A 27,489-nucleotide genomic window follows, 5' to 3' on the forward strand; every position below is an offset into this window, starting at 1 on the left:
ATATTTTACACATTGCCTCTTAAATTAAGTCTGCCTGCTCTGTGCCAAGCTACCAGAGGGTGAGTGCACTTTAATTTAAAGTGTGTATCTAGCTGACCCTGACTTAGATTGTGGTCCCTACTTGGACAAGGTGCATACTTCTGCCAACTAGAGACCCAATTTCTAACAAGTTTTATAATTTTTCGTTAGTAGCAATTAAATACCTACCTACAGTAAATAACACCAATATTTGAGTTTCTTGCAATTTGAAAAAACAATAACATTTTACTTGTAAAACAAATTTAAAAAAACCACAGCATAAGTTACATCCAAAGACAGCATTTTAAACAATAGAAGTCTTGCTGCATAACAGGCCTCTATTAAATATGTAGATAACATAGGTTTTAAAATCCTTACTGTTAACTGTTGCAAAAAATAAACAATCCAAAACAACATGTGGAATATTATTTAAGGAGCTAAACCACAAATACACGTTCCTCCATTTTTCCAAACTGATGTTGCTTTGTCCGTAAAAGCAAAACAAGTAGTAGTATCTATTTGAAATTTTAAAATCAACATTCTCATTTTCTAACTAGGGAAAATGTCTAAATAGGGATCATTAGATTGCTCTTTACAGTATTTCCTTAAGGATTCACCTGACAATCCAATTCAATATTTATTAAAGATTTGGAACTCTAATGAGGTCCACATAAAAAGATACATACAAATTATTACATAAAATATAATAAAACAGAAGGACAACTCATTTCTTAGACCATTATAAAATATCGAAAGTCATCATAGCAGGTCTTAAATTTTCCCTTACATAACATAAGTGGACCATACTAAACATTGGCAGCTTCGTGTAAAAATCAGAATAGGATAATGTACATCACATCAATACTTGATAAAAGACGGAAACATATTCTAGAGCAATCAACGTAATTGGATAAGCAATGCGTTTTCCTTTTACAAAAAAACCCAAATAAATCTACTCCTGTTTCTTGCGGAAACACATTAATGGCATGAACTACATATACAAATTTTTCAACGCATGGCAGCTTTGGCAAAAAATGAAGTTTGGGATTAGCAGCATGAGCATTGAAGTAACAAAGCATATCCCGAATTGTGCAAAGAGCATTTAAGTAGCAGCCAGTTCATGTCCAAAATACAATTCAAAATCCTGCTTCGGCAAAAAGTAGAGTTTGAAATTAGCAACAAGAGAATAGGAGTAACAAAGCCTTTGCAACATGTGCAAAAAAGCAGTTGAGTTGCGGCAAATTCATGTGCAGAATACAATCCGAAATCCAGCTTCAATAGACGATCGAGTTTTAAAATTAGTAGGAAGAAAGTGGGCGAAAAGCAAGACATATCCAAGTTGTGCAAAGAGCAGTTAAGTGTAAAATACAATCACAAAAAGGAGAGAATATTATTACTCCATAATAGGGCCACAGGCACAAGGGAACAGCCCATTTAAAAGAATATATAAAAGATTAAAATATATCCATAAACTCCTTAAAAAAGTTAAATAGTTTTACCCAGACTACTTTCGGTCAAAAGAGAAAAGTCGCGGGCTGAAGCTACATCTTTAACACCATTTTGTAAAAACATCGTCCGAAGCCAGTGACGACGACTCAAAACCAATGCTGGACAGACAAGCAAGACATGATCCAGGTTCTGTATGCTCAGCAAACAGAAATTACAAATGTTTCAATTTTTCATGTTCTGGGACCAGTTTGCTGTTAAATCGTTTAAAGGTAAAAGATTCATGCGAATTCCATGTTCTAAATTTCATGAAAATATTTCTGAGAAATTCTCGGGGAGCTCGTCCTGGCTATTATCTTTAATCTCTCTTTAGAATTACATAATTTAATATCTCTATTATAGCTGATCTTACCACTTGAGGTTTTTAAAAAGGATTTGAATTCTAATGGCGGGCAGGTAATCAGTGATTCTTCTTGTATACAGAAGGGTTTTAGTGCCAAAGAGAAATCACGATATAGGGAATATTTCCCCACAATTCCGCCAAAGATTTCTTGACACATGGAACCTCTTAATGAGGGCTAGCTATTTTCTAACTGATATCCCCAACGTAAAACCCTGGATAAACCTTGGATATAGGAGCTTATCAGGCCAATCTAATAGCAGCTGATGGAACTAACGTGTTAAAAATGCATAATGTACGTAAACTCTGTCCTTCAATCCTATCTAAAAAACTCCAATCCTTTACAGGGATTGATTAGATAGCATAAAGCAGAGCTGGTGGGATTTTTGCTTTGGAAACCACCAGCAGATGTAAAAATGCCTTCTGTCCGTTGCACTATAGAAAATGCTCAAACCATTAGCGTTTTCTCCATAGTAATGGTCGGTCTACCTTATCAAAGGCCGTTGAAAAATCTATGAAGGCCGTGTATACGAAATTGTGTATTTCTCCTCAATTAGTTTCAGCATGGAGATGTTATCCAGGGTGGAATGATTTTTCCAAAAACCTGCTTGTTCTATAGGGAGGACCTTCTTCTCCATCACCCATTCCGTGAGGTGATCGAGAATACTGCAAATATTTCCCCCGCTGCATCTAATAAGGCTATTTGCCGATAGTTACTCGGATGAGTTCTAGGGCCCTTTTCGTACAGAGGGATTAAAATACTACCTGACCAAGATGGTGGTGGTGTTCCCTGGGAGTAGCAAAAGTTAAACAATGGCGCTAGATACATGGCCCACAAAAGTGGCTCCTTTTTGATTACTGTCATGGGGATTTCATCAGGTCCCATTGCTCCTGAGGATCTCATTTTTTTAATAGATCCAACCACATCATTCAATGAATGTGCATAGTTGAATACAGGAGTTTCGGAAGAGTTGGGTGCAGAGGGGACAGGGCTGGTAGAATTAAAATTAGCAGAGTAGAGTTCTACCAGGTGGAGTTTCCATTTCTCTTCTTTAATAGGAATGGGATGAGATTTCAATCTTGTGCCACAGCAGTCAGCGATTATTTCTCAAAACTTTTTAGAGTTATTTTTTGAGGCCGCCTCTTTTAACTGTATCCAAATGCCATCTTCCTTTATTTGTTTTAAGGAGTGTTTTTTCCTCTGCCTTTTCCTCTTTAATAAGTTTATTAGATTACTTTGTTCGACAGAAAAATCCAGGAACTGGGCACTCATTAATTTATTTATTTCCCTATTTATAGTAAGCATTGGATTAAAATGTGATCTCCGTTTAGCTGGGACGTGCGATGATTTACATAATGTAGACAAAGAACCTACATTATGGGAAAAGGCTTCAAGTAAATCAAATTGAGGAGAGTCACACTCGGCCATTACTAAGTGTTGCTGATCTTTTATCAAAGCTGTTAAGTTCGCTTTTAATTTAGCAGTCGATTGCGTATTCCAGTAGATTCTACCATTTGTTGCATTGAACCCTACTGTGCTGCCTTTAAAGTTCCGGGGGCCTACATTAGCACAAGTAAATTTAAATATGGAGCAGATCAACATATGGTCGTTAAAATCAGTTCCTAAAACTTCCATACTTATGAGTTTACAAAAGAAATCTGCAGAAACAATTAGATAATCTATAATGGATCTCCCAGTTGGCGCCTTATGAGTATAATTTGCTGGAATATCATTTTCTAACCTCCCATTAGCAATTATAAGGTCGAAGCTTCGCAGACTTTTGAGTAGTGTGGCTCCTCTTTTATCTAGCCTGCTTTTATTCGGAAATTGGGCAGTGGGGATATTCAGGGCTTCATTTTTTGCGGTGTTAAACAATACCCTTATACTGTGAGAAGAGGCTTTAGAAGTTGGAGAATACCCTTATACTGTGAGAAGAGACTTTAGAATTCACCTGAATATATTCACCTGAATATTTGTTACCCAGGTAATCACTTATCCTTTGTTATAGATTTGTCCAAACCAGGTATGAATACCTTTACTTTCAAGTATTTGCCTATCATGAGCAAATAGCTGCTTACCTCCATAGCCAAGCTTCTTTCACCTATAGAAATTTCTTCCTGGTAAAGGGTTGCTACTTCACACAATTGAGCACTTCTAAGCCTCTCCCAGAAACACACAGTAAGAGATCCTGTAAAATAACCCTAGGCCATTAAATTTGCTCTGTCCTTATTACCTGGACCATCAACAAGCTAGACAGACTCAACATTTTTTTTTTTTAAACAGCCAGCAATTGAATCTATTTTTAGCACGGTACCCAAACATACAATCTCTGCTCCATATAAAATCTGAGGCTGTATTATTGTGAAGTTTGTGCAAAAAATGATCTAGATAAATAACTTCTATGGAGTCTATTACATTTTTTTAACCATGAGAAAGACATTAGTGCTCTTGTCTTTAAGGCCTTTATAAGATACGTCCAGCACAAAACTTTCTGGAGCCACACACCTAAGTACTTACAGGAATTCGCTTCCTCCAATTTAGTAGATCCCATAAACTATGTATAAGATACAGCTTTCCTTCCAAAGACAATAATTTTGGCCCTGTTTATATTTACTACCATCTTATTATTAGAGGAATATTAAGCAAAATGTGTATGTTTTCTTTGTAGACTGATCTGCTTGGTATCCATTATAACTAAGGCAAAGGATGTGGACTCCACCCACCTTTGGAGTGAAGGATGCCGTAGTGCCAAGTATGGCCAGAAGGTCAACAAAACAAAATGTGAATAAAAATTGAGTTATAACCTAACATTGTCCCAGACCATTTCCAAATAAATTTTTCTTGAGAGGGTCCCTTTGTCAGGCTACACTGGACTTCAGTGGTAAAATCCCTTACGCCAGGAGGAGGGCCTGTTAGTACTTAAAAGTGGCACACGTAGCGCATATCGTGGGTTGCATCAAAACTTTATCACGCCACTTTCGACTACAGTGACCAGAATTCCTTGTGCCAGAAAGAGGGGGAGGGTCCGCTTGTTAGCACTTTAGAGCCCCACAGAGGGGCCAACAGCACGGGATGTCCCATGAGAAGACTGTGCCAAGAGCAGGCCAGTGTGCGCTAGTCAGAGCCCAGAAGAGGCTGGGTTGGGTCAAGTTTCTTGGCTCCTTCATCAAAAGTGTTGGATACGGAGGAGCAGTGGGAAATGGAAATTAAACTCCATTGTCAATGGAAACAAAGGTACCCAGTTTAATATCCTAGTACATTTTTTGTCAAGTGCAATGGGTGTCCTAGACAAGGAGATTACTAGCATAGACGCAAGAATTGAGGCAACCCATCAGTGTATTACTGAGCAAGGAGACATCTAGGAAGGTCATGAGGTAGTATCCTCTTCTGATGTTTTAATAACTAGAAAACCGGTGGAGGAACAGCCAAGTTGGTTGATCAGATCTGACAGAGGTAACACCTGCTTTGCAACTAATCCTCCATTGTCAATATCCTTGTCTCTGGCTTTGGATAATCCTCCACCACAGAAAAAAGAAGGCTCCGGCTATAAGATCGCCTAGGATATGTAACCCATTGTTAGAAATGGGATTCCAGGTTGACTGAGGTATGCGCCCAGACCAGGCAGGAACCACCACTCTAGTCAGGGGAAACTAAATAAACACTTTAAATTAACATGTGCTCACCCTCTGTTAGCTTGGCACAGAGCAGGCAGGCTTAACTTCAGAGGTAATATGTAAAGTATTTGTACAACACAAACACACACACACACACACATACACACACAGAGAAATGACAATGAAAACAGCACACAAAAAACTCCACACAGGTTTAGAAAAATAGTTGATATTTATCTGAGCAAAATAAAACCAAAACAAAGTAAGTAGAGTACAAATGTGCTCAGAATGCAGATGAGCCTCACCTTCCTGTCTAGAAGCAATGCACAAAGTGTAGTTGTCACCCAACCCATCCGTTAATTGGAGATAGACTGTTAGGAAAAAAGAGCAATAAGTACAGAGAATGTCCACTTTCTAAATGTGTCATTTCTAAAACAGTAATGTTAAATCCAACTTCACCAGTAGGGAATATTTATCATTACCATTTAAAAATGTCAAACATGAAAAAGCTCTTTTCTCAGATCAGGAATTACAGCTTAAAAGTGTACTAAGGAATTCCCAATGCTGGCCTATGAGAGCAGTAGGCCTCACAGTAGTGAAAATAATAAGCTGTTTGTCACTACCAGGACATGCAAAACATACAAGTGCATGTCCTACCATTAACTTCCATGGCATCCAGCCCATAGGGTCACTTAGGACCTACCACTTAGGACCTACCTTAAGGGTGACTTACATGTAATAAAAGGGGAGTTTAATGTCTGGCAAGTAGGTTTTAAATGGCAAGTCGAAGTGGCAGTAAACTGCACACACAGGCACTGCAGTATCAGGCCTGAGACAGGTTTGAAAGGCTACTTCTGTGGGTGGCATAATCAGTGTTGGAGCGCACTGGTACTATTTTAAATACAGGCCCTGGGTATGCATATACGGCTTTACAAGGGACTTACCAGTATAACAAATATGTACACCAATATACATCAATGTAATAATGTTTATGGGAGCACATGCACTTTAGCACTGGTAAGCAGTGATAAAGTGCTGAGCGTTCTAAGGCCAACAACAATAATCAGCAAAACTGGGAGATAACAGGCAAAACGTTGAGGGAAAGACCACCCTAAGGATGACACTTCTAACACCTATCATCCCCTAAAGAGTCATATATTGTGCAGGAAAGAGGGAAAGTAACCAAGGGAGATCTACAAATTTGGTAACAAAGCATAATTAATTACATTCTAACCATGTTTACTACCCTCGAAGGGATGGTGTTAGCTAATGTGAATAAAATTAATGGTTGACTCACTATGATAGAAAAGCAAGTAGTTCTTTTCTGTGAAGTTATTGCAAAAATACAAAAAACAGGGTCCAGAGGGGCAGAGAATAGCATCAGTCACAAATCTACACTGGTTCCACTGGGAGGGGCATCTGTGGTGGCAGGGTCTGCACAGGGGCATGGGGTGCAAGTTCTTAGGAGGCAATTAGATAATGATGGCACAACTTTATAGCATCCAAAAACAGCAAGTGTAAAGAGGGTCGCAGGGAAATTTAAAGACCAGCACGGACACATCCCCTATTGACTCAATATATAACAATACAGATCCGTGGGTCTAAACAAACCAAAAGGGAAAAGACCGATACTCTGGTCAACCAACCGAATACTCGTGAGAAATGTTCAGAAAAAAAGTCCTAACAAAGAGGACGAAGTCCCATCACCCACCGAAGTGGCATGCCCCAGATGATGAAGCATGCCACTTTGGTGGGTGATGGGACTTCGTCCTCTTTGTTACAACTTTATAGCACCCATTGTTAACAACCCCAGCTTGGAAATGTTAAAAATGAGTAATATGAAGAATTTAGCTCCCCCTCCCGTTGCAGCCCCGGGTGTCTTTGTCCTGACAAATGTACCACCTTTTTCTGAAGGGAAGATTGAAAGTTGGTCTGACTTAAAATATAAATCTGTAAACTATTTAGGCCAGAAAGTGGGACTTACAAATGAAATGGCACAGGACATCATATATGCAGGAAAGGTGAACTGGGTGGGATGAGGGGTTAGGTCTTCTCAAGTGGAATGTGGGATATCGATTTGTGAACCCCAAATCTGGTTGAGAGGATTTTGTTGCGACTTAGACCTCTTCACACAGAAAATATTCAGATTTTACCTGTCCCTTTGGTTATTTCTTTCGACCACACATCCTTTTCATAACCGTCTCAAAAAGGTCCAATGAAATGTCATCTCTTCAGCCAATCTCCCACAGCATTAACCTTACTAACTATGCCCTTTCTATTGCCATTGGTTTTAGTTGCCTCAACACTTGTGTGAATACTGATTTACTCAGGCACTCCCAGGTGATAAGTAATTTTGCTAATGGAGAGGAGTAGTTGATGACAGAGTAAAGTCTGCAGGGTCAGAGGCAATGGGATAACTATTCACCTCTGAACACTGCAGGACACATGCCCCGTTACCTAGAAGGGAATGCTTGCTAACCCTGGGGAGACTCAGTCAGGCCTGCCATTAAACTTTGTAAGTTCTTTCTCGCTTTTCATTTTTTTTTTTAAGTGGCGGCCCTGCAGAATATATTGGGTAACATCAAATGTTTAGGTTAAAAACTATATATATTGTGACATTCCACTTACCTTCAGTCCACTACAATTCGAGGAGGCCTTAGTTGTGGACTGAAGATTTATATTTCTACCCTTATAGAAGGATGTGTTTATAAGTTTTAGATTTGCGAGTCCGTCTATCAGAACTATTGGAATAGAAGCTTCAAGGGGAGTGCGGGTAGTATGTTTAAATGTTATCTTTTAGATACACAGAGAAGTGGCGTGGTTGAAAGTCTGGACAGAGATTTAAGTGCACTTAATGGGGGAGGACATGACTCATACAAAATGGGATGGGAACTTTAATAGTCATTTATGTCATGTCTCTGTTAGGGAGGTCTGTGGTTTTAGTGATGCTAAGGTCAATTATCAAATTCACTTCACTCAAGAGGGTTATGGTAGTCTGATCAACCACGTTTTTGTTAAACACATCTTGCTGTTTGGGAATGAATTGAGCATACCAGCTGCCCTTTTCGCAGACACATTTACAGCTGGAGGGAAGTGTGATTGATTTTATTTTCGTATAAAACAGTTGGAGTCACCATATCCAGAATTTTTAAACCTATGTCAATTAGTTTAGTGATCACTGTCCTCAAAGCTTTTAGATTGACAGTCACTTATGAGATGTTGACTCTAATCTATGCAAAAATGTGGGAGGCATTGAGGTTTCAGAGAACAAGGCCCCTCAAATTCAGTGGAACAGAATGGACCATCTTGTTTTTTTGGGCCAATTTAATAAAGCAGACAAATCTTTAGTAAACATCTGTTTGGATAAGAATGCTAATGATATGAAAAGTAAAGAGGTTTTCATCAACATGTCGACTGACATTGGAATAAAGCTCTCCATCCCCCCTAATGACAAGGCAAAAACCCAAAAGGCTGGTTCAATTGTGAATGTACTACGGCATATAAAGGATTAAGGGGCACTTATGTAATGCAGACGATCCATAATGGAGATCATAGAGTGCAGGAGATTATATAAACATGCACTCATAAATAGGAAGAGAACCTTACTGGAAGAGGCCTGGGCTACCCTGTGGCTGCTATCAAAGTAAGAAATAATCAGGTATTCTAGAATGTGATTAATCTGCCTTTTTTGAGAGAGAGATATACTGGTGCTGAAACCTTGAATGTAGTGATACCGACAAGTGAATGGAAAGGCTACTTTAGAATCTTAAATGCGGGTGAGGAAAGGAGGCCTCACTCTGAAGACAGGGCATGGCCACTTGGAATATTTACTCCCCTAGTGGCGGGACGTTTGAGCCCATTTTAGAAGAAAGTTAATCCAATAAAAATGTGCTAACTCCAAAGCTCCAGGCCCAGATGGGGGACTGTCAGATGTGTTTAAGACTTCTGGGGTCCCCTGTTGACCAACATTCTAAAAGCAACTTGTAGAGCGGGTTGCTGTACACATAGTCCCAGTCATTAATCATACCCATCTTTAAGAAAGGGGATCAACCCATGATGAAACAGTCCAATCTCCCTATTGGATGCACTGGTCAAGGTGTTGGAGAGAGTCATGTTAGCCAGGTTAGAGGTGTGGGTGGAAGAGCAAAATACCATGACGCACATCCAATACAAATTTCGGAGGGCCATAGGCACTGTGAAACAATGTTTAAATCTGTCCCTACGAATTTCAAAATACACAGTGAAACAAGGTCTAAATCTGTCCCTATGAATTTCAAAATACACAGTTGCAAAAAGGGAAACTATCTGTCTAGGTTTTATGGATCTATCCAGTGCTTTCAAATGTGTCTCACACAGCAAACTGTGCCGTTTAATGGAGGAGATGGGGGTGGATGTGCATATAATTAATGTCACTCGATATATCTATACAGGGACAACTGCCAGAGTAAGATTTGGTATAAATGTGGAATGCACTGAGGAGCTTTCTATAGCTAGGGGCTGAGACAGGTGTGTGTCCTTGCAAACATCCTCTTTAACTTGAAGAAAGTGATGGCAAAGGGAGGAACGGTCATGGCCCAGGTTGGCCATTACCCAATACCAGCGCCCTTTTATGCAGATAACATGGTCCTCTTGGCCCGCATCCAATAGCACTTCAGTGTTTGATGGATAAATCTACTGCCTAAATGGGAGACCTAGATGTAAGGTTAGCTTTAAGAAATGCTTTGTGGGGATCCTAGGCACCTGAAAAAATGTTTTAATATAGCATAGCAAGATTTTAACATATAACAAATGCATGGTTTCTTTTGGGTGTTATTTTTAACTCTGTTGGGACTTACACGCAACAGGTTGAAACAAGATGTGACCAATGTGCAAAGGCAACTACTGCACTTTTTTTCTTTCTAGTCAATACTGAGCTTAAAAACCTTGAAAGGAATCCGGCACAATTTATTGTGCTAAGTGTATTTCTGTAGCTGCGAATATGGGGAAATGCAAATGTTAAGAGACTAATTCCGTATGAGAATTTCTGACTGAAGGGACTTCTGTCTATTCCAATAAGCTGTCTACCTTAGGAAACACACACAAGTGATGGGAGGAATGCTTGCAATTTGTCTAATCGTTTTTTTGCTCACCATTCCACCTCAGTTTGGATGCAGACATCTGCAAATTAGTCTTTGACCTTCTCCTCATGGGAACGGTCTTGCCGAACTGTCGGTCCAGGTCCTTCCTGATCCATATAACAAGCAAACCAGGAACGGTTTCACCCTAGTTATGGCTTATCATCCAGGTACAGCTTGTTTTCGGTGATACAGTGAACATGGCTTTTGTGTGTTTGATGTAACACACTAAGTGGCCAAGGGTATGCTGACGTGGGTCCCTTGCTCACTGTGCCACTGGAAGCTACACCTGGCTGAAGAGCCCCAATCAGAACGAAACCGTTCCTGGGTTGCTCATGTTTCTGTATAGAGGGGACCTGGCTTGGCAGTTGAGGCTGGACTGTTAACTACAGGAGCCGGGTCAAGACTGATATGCATGTAGCTGGGTCTAATCCGAGGAGGCATGGTGGGCAAAAATCTGATTGGTTGGAATGCTACCCCGGGCAATTGCCAGTGGTTAGGCTTATTGCTAGCATCCTCCCATCACCTTTTGTGTGTTTGTATGTTTACCCTATGCCACAGGGAATTAGGGCTGCCGCATATAGATGACATTAGAGTAATGCCCCTACTCCTATTGCATGATATATGGGCTATACAAGAGGTTGTGTTAAACAGGAGAGTAATGGTGGGCTGCCTTTCACATGACTGGGCACTGGAAATACCCTGGATCAAAAACATACACACTGTGTTGTGGAATAAATAGAGAAAAGTTATTTCATGATCCAGAATCTGTGTCGGATGCCAGTAAGGCAGAGTTAAAAAATGTGTCTCATCATCTTTTTGCTCACAAAAGGGGATCAATCATTGGTAGTAAAGTGAGTTTCAAAGCATATACTAGTTTGACAGTAACCCTTCTTATCAGAAATAATTACCATTCAGTGCAAATAGCCTTTAATTTGTTTTAGACTTAACATGGTTTACCTCATTGTTACTTGTAAGTGCAGAAATGTCTAATCAAAAACGCTAGTCAAATATCCATGCAAGAATTCCTCATCTTAAGGGATGTTACGTTTTTACATTGTTTTTTGGAATTTATAAAGTCCCAAGGATATCTTTCCTTAAACAATGCAGTTTATGATATTGTAGAATGGCTCTAACTTTTTTATAACAACTGCAATACCCTCAGGTTTGTGCCTGTGTTTCACCTTATGTATGGCATGCCGTACACACTCCTTATAAATCAGAAATTCTATGGGGGATCCATGATCTGAATATGTGCAAAAGAAAATGCTGTCTCATTGCGTGTATAGTCTTGTTGTTTTTTTTAGAAAAATTTGCCAGTGTTTATGAATTTATTGTATTTATGTGTATTTAGCTTTTATGGGTTTGTAACTTAAGCCCATAACATTTTTATTGACTTACTTCGCCATAATCACCATTAGAGTTTTGGGATTATGAGTTTAGAGATAGGCTGACATTGTGTTAGATCCTCTTCAAAGAGTGAAAACTGTTCCTTATTATTTACATTATTCACCAAGTTCACAAATATTTCCCACATCTGCCAAATTTATATTTCCTATATAATTTTATATGAGCAAGTGAAATGCATTACTTATGGTCAAAGTGCTAAAATCTCTTGCTACCCTTGAGAGATTAGAGATAGTACCCCCTAATGCAGCATGACCTGAGCATGAGGGGTTATAAGTTGTCCTCCTTTATGATCAGAAAATTCCTTGTAATATAGGAGTCTCCTTGTGCAACCAAGTCTCCTGTAAACAAATAGATTGATGATCCTACAACACTTAGTCTCTGAAATTATTTTTAATCCATGGAAATCCCTTCAAGACCTTTAAATGGTGTGTGAGGATCCTTTGCCCTAATCTACCTCATTCTTCACTGGTGTATCCTTCAACCAATCAAACAATTAATCAGTGTTCTAATAAAGCGCAACTGCTCACCGGTAAGGGTCTCAAGGTGCTGAGCGGTGGGATGTGGGATCTGCTGTTCAGTCAAAGAGACAGGTCTTGAGGTCTTTCCTTGAATTGAGGCAGAGATGGAAATTGCCTGAGTTGCTGTGGTAGGGAGTTCCAGGTCTTTGCAGCGAGGTAGAAATATCTTCCTCCAGCAGTGGTCCTGTGAATCTGTGGGAGGCCAGGGACTGATGAGCGGTGCCGAGATGTCTGGTGGGGATGTGGAAGGAGAGGCAGTGGTTGAGGTATTTGGGTCTGGCGTTGTGAAGGGCCTTGTAAGCATATGTGAGGATCTTGTAGGTGCTTCTTTTGTTGACTGGGAGCCAGTGGAGGTCTCTCAGTTGGCTGGTGATGCCGCTGTAGCGGGGGATGTTTAGGATGAGTCTGGCAGAGGCATTTTGGATGTTTTGCAGCTTCTTTTGGAATCTTTGCCTGGTGCCGGCATAGAGTGCAATGCTGTAGTTGAGTCTGCTGCTGATGAGTGTGTTTGTGACCCTTTTCCTGGACTCTGTGGGGAGCCACTTGTAGATTTTCTGGAGCAGGTTGAGCGTGTGGAAGCAGAATTTTGTTTTTGGGGAGCGGTCCCTTGGGCAAGAGTTGTTTCCCTTCCAGGGGGTGAATATTTTGGCTGCTTCTGCCCGCTTGGGGGCAGATAGGCCTTATGTTTTAGGCCCATTTGCCCCTCAAAGGGGTCAGAAGCCACTAGACACCAGGGATTTCTTTCTGGATCAATTTTGGTGATGTTGGGGGGTAGCCCCTTAGGCAAGGGTTTCTCCCCATTACTGAGGTGATTATTGTGGCTGTTTCTGCCCCTACTGTGGTCAGATCAGCCTTATGTTTTTAGGCCATTTGCCCCCAAAGTGAGGCAGAATCCACCAGACACCAGGGATGGCTTAATGTTGTTGTTGGGGAGCGGCCCCTTGGGCAAGGGTCATTCCCCTTTCAGGGGGTATTATTGTGGCTGTTTCTGCCCCCCTTGGGGGCAGACTGGCCTTATGCTTTTAGGCCCACTTGCCCCCTTAAGGGGTAGAAGCCACTAGACACCGGGGACATTGGTTTTACTGAGTTGTTTTTGGAGAGAGACCCCTTTTGTGTGTGCATGTTTTGGCTTTATATTTAGGCCCCTCTGCTTCCTAGCTTGGCTGGTAGATTGTGTGTGGACTGATGCATTATTTGCATATGTGATTGTAATATTTTATTTCTCCTTTTTATTCTAGTGCAAAGCTTTTGATTCCTCCTTGTGGTTTCGGCAGTGGTTGATCTGCAATTTGCGTAGTTACAGGTATTTGCTAAGAAAAACATTATTGTTGTGTTTACTCCAAATGAGTATTATTGTCATGCATGAATGAATTGTTTGTAAGTGGTGTCATAATAGCAGTGTACTTAGCTTATGTTTTGAGTGTGACATTGTTTTGGGATTTGTGCACAATGTGTATTGTGTTGTCCCATTTGTGATTTTCTTTTTCTATTTTTTTGCTGCGTCTGTGCAGAGTAGGTGGTGGGGAGTCCGGGTGTTGCTGGCAGGTGAGTGGTATCATGTGGAGTATATAGGTCTGTGTGATAAAGCCACATTTTGTTTATTACATATTTAACAAAGTGTTTGTTGTTGACTCATTTGTCAAGTAACCTTTATTAGTAAGGATTATGGCTAGCCACAGGATTACTGCTCAGCAGGTGGTTGGTATGCGTTTCGAATCTTCCTCTGACCATGATTATGAGACTGAGTGCATCTGAGGCAGAGGAGGAAGTGCAAGATTCTGACAGTGAGTTATCTGTCCACAAGGAATCATCTGATGATGAAGCTACTCTCAGTCTCTATGAAGTGCCTGTTTTAGAGGAGAACACTAATGTGTCGATGGTGCAGCAAGAGGCATCTGAATTGCAGCCCGGGGCTATAAGGCTTCCCATTAGAAGTGCTGGAACCTGGGTTGATCCAAACATGGTGCAGCCGATGTTGCCTGCCTTTAGTGGTCTTGCAGGGTGTAGAGTGAATTGTGAAACTTTTTGCCTATACAGTTTTTTCAGTTGTTTATGGATGATGTATTTTTGGCTGAGATTGTTGAGCAGACTAATTTGTATGCTGAACAGTTTTTGAGGGACCACAGTGCCAGATTTAGGCCCCACTCTAAAGCTATCTGGTCGACTCCCACAAATCTGGATGAGATGAAGAAATTTTTGAGTTTAACTTTTTTGATGGACTTGATATGGAAACCTGCCCCTGTCTTCATATTGGTCTACCAGTCTCTTGATGGCAACGGCCATATTTCCGGCAATTATAAGTCGTTATCTGTATTTACTTTCACTTCGGATGCTGCATTTTGGTGATAATACTTCAGCATTTCCACTATATCACCCTGACTGTGACAGTCTTTTTAAGATTCGGCCTGTTCTTGATCACTTTGTAGATCTATTTTCAGAGATCTATACTCCAGGGAAATAAATAGCTGTTGATGAGTATTTGGTCCTGTTCAAGGGCCGTTTTGTTTTTAGGCAGTACATTCCTAGCAAGAGGGCGCGTTATGGAATTAGGTTCGATATGTTATCTGAGAGTAGGACAGGATACATCTATAATTTTTAGATGTACACTGGTAGGGATTCCACTATTGACCCCCTCTGGTTGTCCCTCCATTTTAGGAGTTTCAGAGAAAATTGTGTGAGATCTTGGTAGAGGTCTTTTTAACAAAAGGTCACTCTTTGTACCTCGATACCTTCCACACTGCTGTGCAATTGTTTAAGGAATTTTTCAAAGTGGACACTTTTGCTTGTGGCACAATCCGTTCTAACCGTAAAGGTTACAAAAAGAGTGAGGTACCATTTTTGTCGGGAGACCTGGGGGAACACTGGGTGGTAGGAAATTTTTGTCAGCCCAGTGTTGTCACAACTTTCCCACACAGTCATTGGAGAAAAATGTGATTTTTTCAACTAAATATAAGGTTTGCAGGGGATTCTGGGTAGGAAAACGTAGGGGGGTCAATGCAAGCTATACCTCCCTGGACTCCCCTGGGTGTCTAGTTTCCAGAAATGTGTGGGTTTGGTAGGTATCCCTAGATGGCCACGAGCACGGGGCAAAAAATCCAGGTGATCCCCCTTGCAAAAGCAGGTCATTTTGTGATTGGTAATTTTGATTTCTCCTCAATATGTTTTGGGCCTTTCCCTGACACGGGCACCTGGCCGACCCCCACAAGTGAGGTACCATTTTTATCAAGAGACTTTGGGGAAAGCAGGGTGGGTGGGCTTTTGTGGATCCACGCCGATTCCAGAACTTTCCATCGCAGAAATGTGAGGAAAATGTTTTTTTTTTTTTACAAAGTCTGTGGTTTACAGGGGATTCTTGGTAACAGAACCTGGTGAGAGCCACACAAGGCACCCCATCCTAGATTCCTCTGGGTGTCTAGTTTAAAAAAATGTATAAGTTTGCTAGGTTTCAAAATCCACAGTTAGGCACTTTGCATAAAAAGGGTCAGATTTCACTGTAAAAATGTGGTGTGTCCACGTTGCATTTTAGGGCGTTTCCTGTCGCGGGCACTAGGCATACCCACACAAGTGAGGTACCATTTTTATCAGTAGACTTTGTGAAATGCTGGGGGGTAGAAGCTTGTGGATCCATGCAGATTCCAGAACTGTCCATCACAGGAAATGTGAGGAAATTGTTTTTCTTTTAAATAAAGTTTGAGATTTGCAAGGGATTCTGGGTAAAAGAACCTGGTGGGAGCCACTTGAGCCACCCCATGCTGGATTCCCCTGGGTGTGTATTTTTCAGAAATGTATAGGTTTGCTATATTTCCCTAGGTAACGGCTGAGCTAAAGTTCAAAATCTACAGCTAAAAAATGGGATGTGTCCATGTTGCATTTTGGGCCGTTTCCTCTCGCGGGCACTAGGACTACCCACACACGAGGTAGCATTTGTATTGGGAGACATAGGGGAACACAGAATAGTAGAACAAGTTGTATTACCAATTGACTTTCTTTGCATTTCTGCCTTCCAAATGTAAGACAATTTGTAAAAAATGAAGTCATTTTGAAAACTGATATGTGCAAATAACCATACGTTTCCTTGGTAGCTATTTTTCACTCTATATTTTACCAAATGAATTGCTATATACCTGGTACACAATGAAAAACCATTGCAACGCGCAGCTCAGTTATTGACTCTGGGTTCCTCAGGTTCCAGGTGAACCTACAAGTCCTATATATCCCAAAACCATAAGGGTCCTGCAAATGTAACAGTGTATTGCTCTCAAAACTTTATCCTACTTAGAATAAGTTACAGGTGAAAACATTGGTTCAAATGGCTGTTTATTTCAACTCAATTTCAACATTTTCTATTTTTAACTGTTAGTATCTATGAAAAAAGTTGAAGGTTCTACAAAAATGACCCCTTGCTGAATTCAGAATTCTGTCTACTTTTCAGAAATATATTGCTTTCACACCCTTTTCTACCACTAACTGGGAGGATGTTGAAAGCTCAAAAAATAGGAAAAATAGGCTATGTCCCAGTAAAATGATAAAACTGTGTAGAAAATGTTGGTTTTCTGACAAATGTCTGCCTGTCTCTGAAAGCTGACAAGATGGTGATTTCAGCACTACAACCTCTTTGTTGATGCCATTTGCAGGAAAAAAGACACATTTAGCTGTATTTGGTCTAATTTCCTGGTCCCCTCCTAGGGAATTCACAAACCCTGGGTACCTTTAGAGTCCTCAGGGTGTAGGAAAAAAGGGGGCAAATTTGACGTGGATACCTTACGTGGGCAAAAGGTTACAGGGGCCTAAGCACAAACTACCCAAAATAGCCAAAAAAAGGCTTAGCACATGGGGGGGAGGTCTAGCAGCAATGGGGTTAAGCAGCCAAGCATAGCAAAACATTACACCACAGGTAAATATTAGCATTATGCTACACATATATGTTAAAATATGCCTGGATTTAGGGAAATGTGAACTCGTTTTTTTTATTTCTCATGCGGTCAGCTGTTGTTCTGGAAATCACGACAGACAGCATGGAGTGTCACCCTCAAGAAGCACAGTTATTGTATTTTTACACTTCTGAAAATAAATACAGATGGGGAAAATGTTGTTTTCTGATGGTATTTACCTGTAAAAATCTGTAGAAATGGAGAACTGCAAGCTTTAAGCTTAATAAACATTTAGTTACAGGAATAAGCTTCAACACATCCCTGTACACTAGATTTATCTGCTGCCTTTTCAAAACTGTTCTACCAATCTTCTACCTGGGCTACTCTGCCAACTTTGATCTTGGCCTTAGTCTGAGCCTACTGCTCAGCAATTTTAATTCACCTTGACACATCCCGTCTTCCCTTTATCTTAGGGGTGTCTCATAATCCGCATTATTGATGGGCTTATTGAACTCCTTGGTAGGGCCGGTTACAAACTTGTGGACAAAGTAATCAAATATTGCATCAATGCTAGCTACCAAACAACGTAACTAAATCAACACTGTCTTACCTCCTCCATTAATGCTCTGCTCATGCTACCACCAGCACCCAAACACTGGATTTCTCCCAATTTAATTGCTATCTTCACTTAGTGGCAGTCCTTTATAGCTTTGTTTCAAATTCTGTTTATTGAGTTTTTAGATTGATACAGAAAAGTAGAACACTGCAACAGTTTTCAAAATAGGACAAGAGTTACAGAAATCACATGTAGGTCACAGCTGGTTCACGAGTTCTGTGGCCTGGAAAACGTATTGATATTTACACTGATATTGTGTTGCATTTAGTATTCTACGACCTTCTGTCAATCCACCCTCTAAGGAGAGGAACTTAGAAAGGAAACTTAACATACCTAAAAAATAAATTTAAAAAACGTGATGTCATGGTGCAAATAATAATGAAGTGGACATGAGGGATGGGCGCCTGGGCCCATGATGGGGCATCATCCTAGTTGCAAGCTACCATCTGTGCTGTTGTGGCATTATATATGAAACATGTTGAGGGCTCTTAGCCGTGGGGCACATGCGTCAGTGGGAGCCCCTCCAACTAGTAGATCAAACATCGGGGACGATATATATTCGAATCCTTTTCTGGTGTCATCCACTATGTCAGCCAAGCGCTCCAGGGCCAACGCCCTCCACAGCCTAGCGTGCCGTTGGGTTAAAGATGTTGCCTCTTGTTTTTTCCATGCAGCAGCTACTGCCATTTTTGCTGCCCCCAGGCAGAGCCACATGATAGACCTATCACTCTGCGTTTAGCGTTTCAGGGTTGGATCTCTCACCCCCAGCAAGGTGTGTTCCAGGGAATGAGGAATAGGGTAGCATAACATGAGTTTAATTTGGGACAGGATCTCTTTCCAAAAGGGCTGCATGGAGGGGCAGTCACACTAGATATGACAAAAGTCGCCCAGTAGACCACACCCCCTCCAGCACCCATCCGAAGTTTTAGGGAAGATCTTGTGTAGGATCTGGGGATACAAGTCCCAGTCATACATGATTTTGTAGTGCGCCTCCCTTAGATACATCGAGCGGTTAAATTTCGCTATGTCTTTACTTAAATGCTCCCACTGTTTGTCCCCTAGAGGATTATCTAAAAGTGCATCCCAAAAGCGTTTATATTGCGGGGTCTTCCTGGGGCTCAGAGCTTGCATGAGAGCATACAAAAAGGAAATACATCCCTTGGAGGAGGACCCGGATTGGGCAAACTTCTCTATGGGGAGCAGGTCCCTGGTGGCGGCCAGCCGCACCAGGGGCTGCTGTACCCAATGTTTAAACTGCAAATAGTAAAATTCCTCCTTGGCAGTTAATGTGAATTGTTTCATGCATTCTTGAAAGGTGAGAATCTCGCCTTTATGAAAGAGGTGGGAAATTGTGAGACAACCACCCTCCTGCCATGCCTCGAAGTGTCCCTCTTGGAGCGCAGGGGGAAGACAGCATTAAAATGTATGGGCGTGTAAGGAGATGGAAAGGTGGTCAGCTGTAACCTCCTTGTGATAGCATCCCATACCCGTAATGTGGTGGATGTGGGTGTGCTGATGTAGGCGTTGGGCGGTCTGTTTTGGCTTCCACAGTAGATCTCATATGGTTCGGCCGGTAATCTGTCTGTCTATATGAAGCCAGTGCTTCTCAGAGGCACGCAGCGACCATTCTGTGATTACGCACAGCTGTGCCGCCCTGTAGTATCCCTTAAATTCCAGCAGCACCAAACCCCCTGCCTCGCGTGGCCACGTGAACAGGCAATGGGGCAAGCGAGCTTTCCTCCCCAACCAAATAATCTAGTAATCATTTGTCGCAACTCTCTAAAGAGACCACTTTCCAATGGAGTGGGTAGCCCCTGAAAGAGGTAAAGCAAACGGGGGAGCACGTTCATCTTGATGGCATTAATAATGCCCAGCCAGGAGATGTAGGCAACACTCCATTTGCCCAGGCCTTTATAGCTTTGTCCTCTCTGCAATTACAGACTCAACTAATACCAGCACCGGCGACACTCCACTCACCAACCCTGATGCACGCCCAGCTCTCTCACGACCGCTCTTGGAGGGAGGGAACAGTGCAAAAAAAAGGGTGCCCTTTGAGCTAGTTGGCTACAGATAACCAAGAGAGAATTTAAGTGCAGTACTGCAAAAATGAGCAGGACAATTTACACTAGCCATCTGCACAATGCACTCTGGGGTTCTCCTATCAAAGGGCAAGCGACGTTAACTACTGCTGTTCCTGCTGCCTTCGAGAATCCATGGTACTTGGTACATTGCTGCTGTGGGCGGGCATGAGTGCAGCACATTGTAGCGTAGGAGCATAAGGGAAGAGAAGATTCTGTGTACCTGCACTCAGTCTCTCACGCTACCAGTACCAGTAGTATATTGAACATTTTAGCCTTTTAAAAAAGGGTTTTGAATTCTCCAACTGGGTGCTGTACATCTTATTGTGTTGGTCAATTAAAATACCTCAGAAAATAGAGCAAAATAGAACTGAATTTTACTTGCTTGACAATTGTACATTGTATTTTTATGAAAATGTTGTTATCTTGTCTTACAATGCACAAGAACAGTCAATAAGGTAAGATTGAAGTATTAGAATGTTCAAAGATAACTTCATGTTCTGAAGTCATCCCAAGCCACAAACAGCTAAATACACCCTTAATATTTATTACAATCAAAAGAGTACTAAGATGTGAAGGACATATTTTTCTAAGGTTCATAAAAATGTAAGAAAGGAGTTGAATAAACAAACTTTATTTATTAACCGTATTACAGAAAGAAAAATATCACTTAATACAACTTAAAGCTGTTATAAATCTAATTTGCCATTTCATAACTATATACAGGGTCAACAACAAATCCGTTCAAGTAAACATCCAAAACAGGTTTTCCTATGACTGCCTGATAAACGGTTTAGCGTTGTTGAAAACCTGATGGACTTGTTAGACAACTGGAAATAGATGCACTTAGTTTACATCAGCACTGTCAGATATAACATGTAGACAAGGGGTTAAAGAAAGCAATTATTCTATACAAGTACTTGAATAATGACAGAATTGACATGTTAAAGAAAAAAACACTTAAACGTTTTCCTCTGTCAAAAACAGCCATTGAGAGAAAGTGAGTGTGGTGGAGGCATGGATGGTTTGGTCTTAAACGCCTTTCCATTCTCCACTGAAATGTTAATTAGATGTAGGTCTATAGATGCTTCAGCAAGAGCAATGTGGTACAAAAATACTTATTTAAATGAAGTGCTTAATTTGTGCCAGTGCTTTCCGGTGCTCAGCACCAGCACTTATTTCCCAGGCTGTTGAATCAACTTTACCTCCCTGGGCAGTGGACAACCCTACCAAGTACCACCCATCAGGGATTAGACTAATGCATTTTAGCGCTTGTGTCCGCATCACCGCACTAAAATGCATTAGTCACGCATTCACATCTACCCAAATTGAATCCGAATGAAGCACTGCGGCCTGCACATAATTAAAAAAGAAAAGTGCTGCTGCTGCGCTCCCCATGCAATTCATTTACCTGCCTCAGAGCTCACAGTAGTTGGCCTCAGGGGATTTGTACTGTGTCTTTTGACACATTGTTTTCGAAACAGCTCCAGATATAAAAAAAAAACTCAAATCAGTCTTTTTGAGGGCCGACCACAGCCTCAGGGACAAGTGGCTCCGGTGCATTCAGTACTGGGTGCATTCTTCCCTGGAGGCAAAGACAGAATCTGCCCTGCACGGGCCGGACCACAGCTCACTTGGATTCGGGGATGCTTTTCATGTTTTCCACACAAAGCGCACATTCCTGTTGAATATCCAGGTGGCAGTTCCAGCCTGGATTCACAATTTTCTTAACTGCAGCTTCCCCTGACCGGACAAGTGGTGCTGTTTGCGGCCCATTTTGATTAGAGTGGGCATTGCCTCCACAAACCATGCACTGCTCTCTGGCCTGTTGCTGCAGCAGCCTCAGGAAATCATGGTTTCGCGAGCCCTTCAGGCCTCTGTTGTGGCTGGCACAGGCCGATGCACAAGCACTCTTGTCTTGCCACCAGGAATTGCTGCTGCCGCTGTTGGAATTACAGTAAGGAACAGCCATGAACTTCTTGACCTGTGCTGCCCTGAGTGCCCTCCTGCTTTTGGAGGTTTGCTGGCGGCTTTGCTGGTCATGGTGAGAGCTGGCGCTGAGTGTCTAAAGACCGAGTCACGGCTCTGAAGACAACATGCCACACCATGCCCTCTCACAGCAACTTAAAGTTGTTGCGGCATATTAGATGCAAAGCAGTACAGGACTATCTGCAGAGAAGAGAGCCAGAGTTGTCTATTTCACTGTGGCAGCCGGCCTTCTAAGACCGGTAACTGACTCCTGTCTCCAGTACATCATCATGGCAGTCAGAGCAGCTGTTTGCAGTGAGGGACTCCACAGACTACAACTACATAGACCATCCCGAGGCCGCAGACATTATTTACCCACCACTGTCAGTGACTCCTCTTGGTAAGTCAAAGATAACGTGGTAATAATGTTCCTTCTGGAGAGGGATTAGAGTTTTGTGTACTGCAAGTTAGAACTCACCAGTAGTACAGAGGGTTAACATGCCTGCTGCAAAAAGTTCGGTGGGTTACTGCTTTGTAACAGAGATCCTTTAGTTACCAATAATTCATAAATTACAATCCTATTCCACACAGTGGCCTTAAAACTGTCATTAGTTAGTTTGGGTAAAAAACATTCTCATTAGTAAAGACAACCCCAATTACTGTGGTACATTTTAAACCTTGAGTTTGTGCTTTTCCAGACCACTCTTAAAATATAATGCCTACCTAACTATAGATGACGTGATCTTACACCTTGAAATCCTCATATTTTTAAAAACATTTCCTAGAATGATTCATTGTCTCTGTACAATGTGTGTATGGTATAAAGTGCTCTTGCACCCTGCACTGGTATGAACTGCGCTATAAAAATAAATGAAATGTTTGTGAGAGAGGAAATGAACCATGGAGAGGTAAGGGGCATAATGGAAAGTGGTAGTAAGGCAATCCGTGGAGAAGGAGGTAATTGATGGGGGCACCAAAAATGTTTCTTGCACTGGGCACCGCCTGTGCTAATGCCAGCTCCTAAAGAGTGAGTCAGTGATGTCTGTCACTGTGCTGTTTTACATTGATAGCTTTGTCTAATTGGGAAAGTGTTGTACTTGGTCAGTCAGGGGAGGTAGTAGGTGGAGCCGGGGGGGGGGGGGGGGTGGCCTCCTAAAAACTTTGGGAGCACCTGCACTTCATATTTTACAAATTAAGCACTGTTTAAAAGAAAGTGCTTAGTAGTTGATAATTCTTCACAACCATATTTCTGTACAATCCAACAATCAATTGAACTGATAAAGTAAAAGACCCTCTTGTAAAATTAAGTGGTTTTCGGGATGGTATAAAACAGGGTTTAAAATTAAATCACACAGTACAAAATGTTCTTTTCTCAATAAATGCAAACAGAGTGTGTCACCTGATACGTCACAAAATCTGTAAAGTATTCCAGTACGATACTTTGAAATATTTTGGAAAAAACTGTATTTAAATAAGTCAAAGATTATCTTTTCCGTGCAACACTTGCTTGATAACAGTGCTGAGTTTTTTTGTTTATGCATTACTTCATTGACTGTCCTGTAAGAAAGATTCTGTTATAAAAACAGTAGGTATGATCCATACGTAAATTTCATAAAAAAGCTAAGAGTGTTAAGAAGTGGTAATAAAAAATAACACGCAGGGTGAAATGTAGCAGTATTGGTCACAGATACTGTGTTGAGGTCCTGTGTTGTTATCTCAACCTTCAGATAATTCCGGTCATCTTTAAAATTCTGGTAAAATGAACTCATATCAGTGGTGGCATTATGGACTTAGAAACTGTCAAAATTCTTCAGACGTGATCTGTTGTTTCTGCAAAAAAGAAAAGTGATGAAACAATTCAACTAATAAAAAATAGTTTATTAAAATGCCCAGGCAGATTATATAACTGGTACTATAACCTAAGGACTCCTAGCCTTTGTATGTCGACATGCCAAGGTGACAATGATGAAGAAAGTCCGATTGCCTACCTGCAACAACATCATGGATGTGATCATATGAGGCTTTCTCATATTCCTCAACTGTACCTGCCCCCAATTTTTTTATCATCTTTATTTATTGTTTTGGAAGACAAAACATAATAACCATTGTCAATGTCCACAACATTTGTATCAATCTTTGATGCTGTTATTTTCACATTATTTTGATCTTCTAGCTTGCATGAGATTTGCTTTCACACACATTTCACATCTATATTATTTAGCAGTCAAATTGATAGAAATCCCCTCAAGGTAACCCCTTCGAACACTACCTTCCTTTGCCCCTGTTGGTATTTACACATTTTCTTGGTCACTGGAAGCTGCACTCAGTAAGGAGAGGGGGACAGTCAATTTCCCCTCCTACCCCACCAGACTATCCACCATCTCGGCCAGTTATGCTATCTAATCTGGACCTTTTTTGGCCATTCCTGTGATTTTCATGTGGAGCTCCTCTGCCAAGGTCCACATCAACAAGGCTGCCTCCAATATTAATGAGTGTTCCTTACCAGACCTCCTCTTGAACTAAGCCTGGGCAACTTCTGGCTTCAGAAAGCAGACATCTGAAAATGTTGGTATAGATTCAATTATCAGCACCTTCCACTTTGCTTTGCTGCCAAGCATGTTGTGGTTTGCCACTTTGCTGTGTAGATTATCTCAGGAACAAAGGAGCTTTAACCTTTAACTCCTGAGCCAGGATTCTGCAAAGGTCATCATAACAAAGACGTTTAACAATACGCTGTCATAGATGGTCCTTTGAACACTCCTACAGATTAGTGCTTTATATTGGATATCATGGATGGCTTGTCATGGATAGCCAGAACCATTAAAAAACATACTGCCTCACAGAAAACATTACTAGACCAGGTAGCAGACTATTCCTGATTGCGACATTTGTGTTAGAATTATGTACATGCCCTCATTATAATAAAAAATGTTTATGAAGGAAAATAGAAACATCTTGGAAAAATATTTCATTGATGCATGCTTGCCAGAAATTAAAGAAGCTGCCAGCTTGAAGTTTGAGATTACGAACAATGGATTATGGAAACAGAAAAGTACTTCTCTTGTCTGACGACAACTGCAAAATGATGGGAAAGTGGGGTGGTGTTCTGTACAGATCCAAAAAGGCATTTACCATTTCTTATGACCAACATCAAAACTCTTTTTAAAAGTATCTTTACATGTTGCAAACTTCAGTCTAAAGAGCAGCTGAGCGGGCACAGAGCACATTTTTAATCTAGCAAGAGATTGTCAAATACCAGGTACTGTGCACAGATTTTATGGCATGTGTAGTCCCTTTAACCAAACCAGGATACATGGGTAAGATATTGGAATTAGGAGAACCCAAGAAAACCAAACTATTGTTTTTTTGTAATGCTACATATTCATATTAGCAAAAGACACACAATTGATGGACAGAATGCAGAACAAATCAAAACATCCACTCCCAGTCAAGAGATCTGGGTTAAATCCATCATTCTTTTGCTCACCATGCCACCCTAGTTTAGACCTGGTCATATGTAAATCAGTCTTGACCCTGTGTCTCATGGGAACAGTCCAGCCCGAACTGCCAAGCCAGTTCCTCCCTGGACCGGAAACAAGCATCATAGGACAGGTTTCGGGGTTTCACCCCTTATCAGACGGGATAGCTTGATTCCAGGGACACAGTGAGCCCGGGACCCACGTCTGGGCATACCCGGCGCACTTAGGGCAAGACCCCAAAAGACACAAAATTGATGAACAGAATGCAGAACAAATCAAAACATTCACCCCCCGGTCAAGAGATCTGGGTTAAATCCATAATTCTTTTGCTCACCATGCCACCTCAGTTTAGACCTGGGGGTGAATGTTTGCATTGTCCAGCATTCCATCCATCAATTGTTTCTTTTGCACATATTTATATTAAGCATGCGTATAACATGAGAAATAGGTAGATTATCTTTTGTTTAGTGTAGAAACTGGGATTAGAACCAAGTTACCCAGAATCACAAATGAACATTTTAGGGATCACACGTCTCCTATATCACTTTTGTACAAATATACCTCTCACCTAACATGCAGAGTCGTTTAAAGGTCTGCAAAGTTTACACGCACCCATCTGGCAGTGTTCTGATGGCTACCTGTTTAGGTGTTTACGCTTGGAGTTGATTGCGCTTAACTATATTTAGGAAGGACTGCTTCCAACATTGTTTCAATTTTATCTTGTAAAGGACTGGGTGAGGGGGAGGATCATGGCCTAAAAGTGATAAGAACTGATTTTCTTGACAGAATAGTTACCTTTATATTTGCTTTTATCTCCTTATTCAACTGTGTCCCTTGTAGGAAAATGTCAGAAGCCAAAAGAAACAATGAATTAATTAACTGGCGATTATGTCTGACTGGCCTTGGATTGCATGCAAGAGATTTTGGAATCCTCTGAATTATATTCCAAGACTTAAAATTGATATATCACATAACCTAAGGAAGGTAACAATGTGGGAAAAAATTAGTATTTTTTACAGGGGGTTCCAACTATATAGAACTTCCTGATATTACCAAGCTGATTGTGCTGTATCTGCACATTGTCAGTATACACTTAAAGCTGGTTATTTTCCAATTCTTTTATTGAGGTTAAATGTGCTAATGTTGCTTTTATTGATACCTAGGAAGTATGTTCAGACTTCTTACTACAGTTAATGGTATTCTGTTCATTCATTTTTAATTGGCGATGTATATTCCAGTTTCTCTAGTATTTAGAAAGCCTAAATGACAAGTATAAACAGTGCAGTTTCCTTGAGAATGCAAATATGATAGAATTAAACTGCCTTAAATGTGTGTGAAGGTTCTCATATATTTATGCAGAGAATTATACTTGAGATAAAGCACTGTCAACCAGACACAAAGTAATCCATGACTATCCATACAAGGCATCAATTGATTTTCAGTCAATGTTTAATTAACATCCCTATGCACAATAACCACACAATTTCTGTCTACCTGTCTCTCGGTAAAGTCAGGGGCTTCCGTAAGGTGCGGGTAAAATAGCTGCCTTACTGCACCGCCAGCAGATGCATAAATAGTTCTGAATTGTTGCTGGAAGCTACAAACAAAGTCATCCTGCTTTGGGGCGCCATGGGAAAATGAAACAACTCTTTTGTGATTCCTGCTATCTCAAGGCTATTTTTTTCCACTTTGCAACATAGTATGATTGCCAGTGCTTTAAATGGGCCGGTACTCACAGGTACTGAGTACCGGCACTTCTTAGTTTTATCTCTCTGAGTACCGGCACTTCTCTACTGCTGAGGAGAGTACCGATACTCATTAAACGCTGGTGCTGGCGGCCTGACTCTGACAGCTAAGGCACTTCTGTAGACCTGAGCCGGGCCCCCGCTGAACTATTCAGCTTGGGCTCATCAGCATAATGTCGGGGTGTTCACCATCATGCTGTGTTGCAAACAC

General features: G+C 41.1%; 1 long non-coding RNA gene across 1 annotated transcript in view; it reads left to right on the forward strand.

The window, feature by feature from the left end:
* The window catches only part of LOC146820980 (uncharacterized), a 116,105-nt gene that overhangs the window by 73,686 nt on the left and 14,930 nt on the right, over nucleotides 1-27,489 (forward strand). Inside the window, exons 3-4 of the long non-coding RNA XR_014963078.1 lie at nucleotides 13,760-13,824; nucleotides 14,033-14,066. This is a non-coding gene — a long non-coding RNA (uncharacterized LOC146820980). The remainder of the gene's footprint in view (nucleotides 1-13,759; nucleotides 13,825-14,032; nucleotides 14,067-27,489) is intronic.

The sequence above is a fragment of the Triturus cristatus genome, chromosome 6 (genome assembly GCF_964204655.1).
Source record: "Triturus cristatus chromosome 6, aTriCri1.1, whole genome shotgun sequence".
Lineage (NCBI taxonomy): Eukaryota > Metazoa > Chordata > Amphibia > Caudata > Salamandridae > Triturus > Triturus cristatus.